Source organism: Castor canadensis, chromosome 3, assembly GCF_047511655.1.
Source record: "Castor canadensis chromosome 3, mCasCan1.hap1v2, whole genome shotgun sequence".
NCBI classification, from domain to species: Eukaryota; Metazoa; Chordata; class Mammalia; order Rodentia; family Castoridae; genus Castor; species Castor canadensis.
Genome location: NC_133388.1, coordinates 50,214,453 through 50,219,746, shown reverse-complemented (window position 1 = coordinate 50,219,746; position 5,294 = coordinate 50,214,453). Strand labels below are relative to the sequence as shown.

At 41.7% G+C, this 5,294-nt stretch overlaps 1 non-coding gene across 1 annotated transcript; it reads right to left on the bottom strand.

The window, feature by feature from the left end:
* Positions 1-851: 851 nt before the first annotated feature.
* Positions 852-1,061, bottom strand: LOC141421958 (small nucleolar RNA U3). Its single transcript, XR_012446632.1, has one exon. It is a non-coding gene; the product is annotated as a small nucleolar RNA U3 (small nucleolar RNA).
* Between the last annotated feature and the right edge of the window lie 4,233 nt (positions 1,062-5,294).

Here is a 5,294-nt window from a genome sequence, read left to right as displayed (position 1 = left end):
AAGTACCCACTCCAAAAAAGGGCTGGTGGAGGGGCTCCAGTGGTAGAGCATCTGCCTCGCAAGCATGAGACTCTGAGTTCAAACCCCAGTGCTGCCAAAAACAAAAAAAAATAAGATGATAGACGTAGATAATGCACTTGATAAAGCATTAACTAGCAATAAGTGGCTAGCTGCTGGTGGCTACCCAGCAACCTCTAGATCCCCTTCTTTGGGATTTGACTTGGTTGAAATTGACGCTAATCCCTTTGTCACCACTGATGGTTAATTTGAGGTTGGTCAGAACTGACACACCAAAGAATTTTCTGGAAGAAAGAAGCCTTCACTGTTGCCATTGGTCTTGCTGTGCAAGGTGGTACACCTTGGTAAAAGACATCATATAGCTAACTGGAGGGAAGCCATCCAGACCCTCAGGGCTGTCAGGTTCACCTCTCCAGAGGGCAGCATTCACATGTGTGGAGGATGCAGCCAATACCCGAAAAGGCATCCTGGTGACTTCATGGATTCCTGAATCAAGATGAACCTGAAACTACCCACAGATTTTTCAGTTACATCGAGCCAATAAATTCACTTATTTCTTATAGCAGTTTCAGTATGCTGTCATTTGTGCTTTAAGTGTCCTTCCTGGTCTGGGCATGGTGACACATACCTGAAATCCCACCACTCAGGAGGGTTGTGAGTTCAAGGCCACCCTGTCTCAAAAAAAAAAAAAAAAAAACAAGGACTTTGTGAGGACTTTTCTATTGCCAACCTCATCCTCTAAAGATAATCAGTTATGTTTCTCCCAGACATTTGCTCACATATGAAAACATATATATATAATGTATGCCATTTAAAATTTATCTATGTGCTTGTCAAAGATGAAGCCCTCTCCCTTTCCCTCCCCAAAGGAAGAGAAGAACCATCATTCATGACAAATGGCAGCTACAAGGAAGCAAATCAAGAGCCACCTTCCCATGCTGGAGAGTTTGCTGCACCTCCTTCTCTTGGTGTCTGAACTCCACACATTCAGAGAAATGTCTCCAGTAAGGGGCGATAGGAATGACCCCTCCAAGTGCAGGCTTGATGCATGCCTTTTAATGCAAATAAAATTGTATTAAATATATAGCGTCATGCTTGCATTGTAAAAATTCATGTTGCATTGTGGACATCTTCATTTCCTCAGGTTTTTGTTTTGTTTTTTGGTGGGACTGGGGTTTGAACTCAGGGCTTCAGACTTGCAAAGCAGGCAATATAGTGCTTGATCCACACCTCCAGTCCTCCTTGTTTTCTTTATGGATACATAATATTCTGCAATTTGGATACATCAGTGTTAACTTAGATTCCATCATTGGAAACTCTTTTTATCCCTCAATTTTTTGCTGTGACAAACAATGTCTGTCAGTATTGTTTGCTTGATTTTCATTTTCTTAGTATATATACAAACACATATAAGTACTCATAGAGACACACATATTGAGACTACTTTATAATTTCACTAATTACTTTTTAAGTTTCCTCTTTCATATCCTTTGCTGATTTTTGTATTAGTTTACCTTTTTTCTTTTAATTGATTTATCTTTGTATATGAAGAAAATAGGGCAGATGTGATGGCTTACACCTGTAATCCCAACTGATTGGGAAGCTAAGATTAGGAGATGGCTGTTCAAGTCCAGCCTGGGGGGAGGATGGGAAATCAGTGAGACCCTCTCTCAATCAATAAAGCTGGGCGTGGTGGCACCAGGTACTTGGGAGCCTATAGGTAGGAGGATTGTATCTGAGACCAGCCTGGGAAAAAAATGAATGTGAAACTCTACCTGAAAAATGGCAAAAAGATCCCTCACCTATCAAAAAAAAAAAAAGAGTTCTGTGTGTTGTTGCTCAGGTAATAGACAGCTGCCTAGCAAGCTCAAGTCCCTGAGTTCAATTCCCAGTACCACACACACACACACACACACACAAAAGAGAAAGAAATGAAGAAAGGGAGGGAAGAAGGGAAGGAGGGAGGAAGGAATGAAGGAAGGCGGGAAGGAAAGGAAGAAAACATGGAGTCTCTTCACTTGATTTTAGCCAAAATGCTGACAATGATTAAAAATAGACTCTGTTAGGAAAATGCCGCACATCGCACACAAAGGAGCCTCACAAGAGGCTTCTCATGTCCAGAAGTTTAATAAGCAGGCTGGCTGGCTGAGAGAAAATGGCGCAGCAGCTTCTCTCAGTGGGTCTGGCCTTAAGTAGCATTTGGGAGAAAGCAAGGGCAAGGGATGGACAAAGAGAGGTGGTGGGAGATAAGACACAGTGGTCTTTGATCAGCAAAGGATGAGACCAGCTGCAGGAGCACGGTCTAGGGGCAGGCAAAGGGAGGTGGTGGGAGATAAGGGACAGTGGGCTTTGATCTACAAGGGATGAAACCAGCTTAGGCTGCAAAGAAGGGACAGTTCTTATCATTCCCCCATTTTTTGTTCAATAATGATGAGGGTAGGGGCTGAGTATCAGGAATTGGGATGAATCATCGGTCTCTTTAGCTGCTTCCTGCTGGCAGGGGGAGTTGTATGGAGCAGGATCCTCAGGCTCCTGTGGCATCCTGGATGGGGTCTTCACAGTAGTTTTTCCAGGTGGTTTTGGAGAGGTTGATATCCCTGGAGGTACAACTGGTTAAATTGTTGATTAGCAGTAGCAGACATGTAGTATGATACAAGAGAGGAAGCTTAAGAACAGGAGAGCAAGAAATATAGGCATTAGGATGGGCATTAGCCAGGAGAACCACTGTGAAATGTTGTTCTCTAGAGGGTTTTAAGAGTCCCTTTCTTAAGAGGTGCTGCCACTGGGGGATCCCATTGAGCCTGACAGCAGCGGGTGTCATGAGAATGACCTGATGAGGGCTGGTCCACCGAAGTCCCAATGGAGAGAGTAGAGGACCCTTTAGGAAAATAAGATCCCCTGGTTTAACAGAAATTGTTATAGGGTGGGACAAGATCTGGTCTGTATGTTTTTTGAGAAGTTCCCTTAGAAGGTTAAGATAAGGTAGTAGTCAGCCAGAGGAGCAGAGTCTGTTGGAGACAAGTTTTCTAATAGAAATGGGTGGCCATACATTATTTAAGACCCAAATAGGAATATTAGGAGGAGCATAAAAAGGTGTCTGCTTAGGGACTGCACACCTAGAGATCTAAATTTTGTAAAATCCTATAACTCCCAAGCTTGCTGTAAGCTGTCTTATGGTATGGGGGTAGGGAAATGGAAGATTGGGTTGATTTACTCATGACTCAGGAAGTGAGTCTGTCCCTTTAAGAAAACATCTAGGTAGGTGACCTGAGGGAGACATAATTGAGCCTTCTCCTTAGAGACTTTGTATTCCTGGAGGCCAGAAAGTTTTAAAAGGGACTCAGTTGCATTGTAGATAAGGGGCTCTGTGACTCTCATTGAAGAAGGGTGGCCTCTGGGTAGTGCCAATCTAATGAGTCTCTGGTTAGGGCCTGTCTACAAAGATGAGGGCTGTCTTTAAATTCTCGTGGCAAGACTGACCAGGTTCGTTGTTATGAAGCGTTTGTGGGACCTTTAAAGGCAAATAGAGGCTGACCGTCAGGATGCAGGTTAAATGTAACACTTTTGGATAAAAGAGAGATTTAGCTCATCATTTTACATAAACTGACACTTTCAACTCTAAATGTTTGTACCATATTTAGATAAAGTCTAGATACCGAAGGTGGTCATTTAAGAGACTGTTGCATGAGCAAATATATAAATGAGCTCTGACTTAGTAGTACTTAATGTTTGACAAGATCAACAGAAAACACAAATAATTTCTTGAAAAGTCTTTTTTGTAACTGTTTTTTGTAGATGTTACTCAGAGCAGAACCATATTAAGATAACCTTGTTGTTATTTTATAGACATAGAGAATTTGATTTTAGTTTGACATGACCCTAAAAATCTTTTAGGCAACTCTTAGATTATATTTAACTTTAATTTTATTACACATTGAAGCTTATTATACATTTTTAAAACTTACTTAGACCTTTATATAACATATTAAACCCTTTGATGGCTTGTCTTTATCCCTCCTATTTGAAACAATATTTAAGACAAACCCTTCTTTATAAAATCCTTTTTTATGTAAAAACATTTTTTCTTTAACTTCTTAAAAAATACATTTATTACCTATTTATATCTCTTTTAGTTGTTTACTTTGTAACTTGTATTTTAAAATTAACTTTTATAAGAATTTTAAATTTATTATATGGGCTGTAGCAACTAATTAGGAGCCCTTATTTTTTAAGGAATTTTGATAGGCATAACGCATCATCGTCCCTCAGGCTTGAGGGGATATTGTTTTGGGTGTGGAAACTGTGAGAGATTTTTGAGTTTTATTTGAATAGGGAGGAACGTCCAGGCTTGCCCTACACTTATTTCATCAGTTTACATTGTGGGATCTATTTTTTTCTGAAGGAGGGGGCAGCAGAGATAGCTGCCTGGGGGAGGAGAATTTGAGTTTTTAGTTGTGATAATAAATCTTGTCCCAGCAGGGACATTGGAGTTTTAGATACTATGAGGAAAGAGTGACAGAAGAGGAAGTCTCCCAAAGGGCAGGCCAGAGGCCAGGTAAAATAGTGCTCTAGGGGCTGGCCAGATTTGCCCCGAATGATAACTTTTGTCATTGAACTGGGGACCAGGAGAGAAAGGTAAGACAGAGAAATGGGCTCCACTGTCTAGGAGGGAAATGACCTTTTGCTTTTTTACCATTATGACTATCCCAAGACTTCAAGAAGTACAGCATGGACAGGAGGCTAGGACCCATCAATCCACAGGAGGTGGCACCTCACCTTCCATCTGGGGGGGGGCGCTTAGACCTCCATTGGTTGCCTTTGCAGAGAGGGCAGGGTCCCAGTTTGGGGCGGGGCTGTCTCCCAGACTGTTCCCCCTTAAGCATTCTCTGTAGAAGTGCCCCTCCTGTCCACCATAGTAGCAAACTCAAGATGGAGGCACCAGTTGGGTGGGGGCAGCAATGAAGTCATGTGTCTTATCTTTCTCTCTGTTAGTAATGTACCAGTTTTAATATACAGATATGGCTGGTTGTATTAGTTGATCCAATGACTTTTTTCCTTCAGCCATAGACTGACTTTTTTATAAATAACAGGGGCTGACTGTTAGAAATTTATCTTTGAGGAGAACCTCTCATCTGTGACTCTGGGTCCACTGTGGCATGGTTTCTGATAGCTTCATTAAGCTGTTGTAGAAAGGCAAGGGGATTTTCTTTTAGGGCATTGCTGTAAAGCAAAGTTGTTATTTTACATTGGCACCTGACACTCTGGAGAGCAGGTGA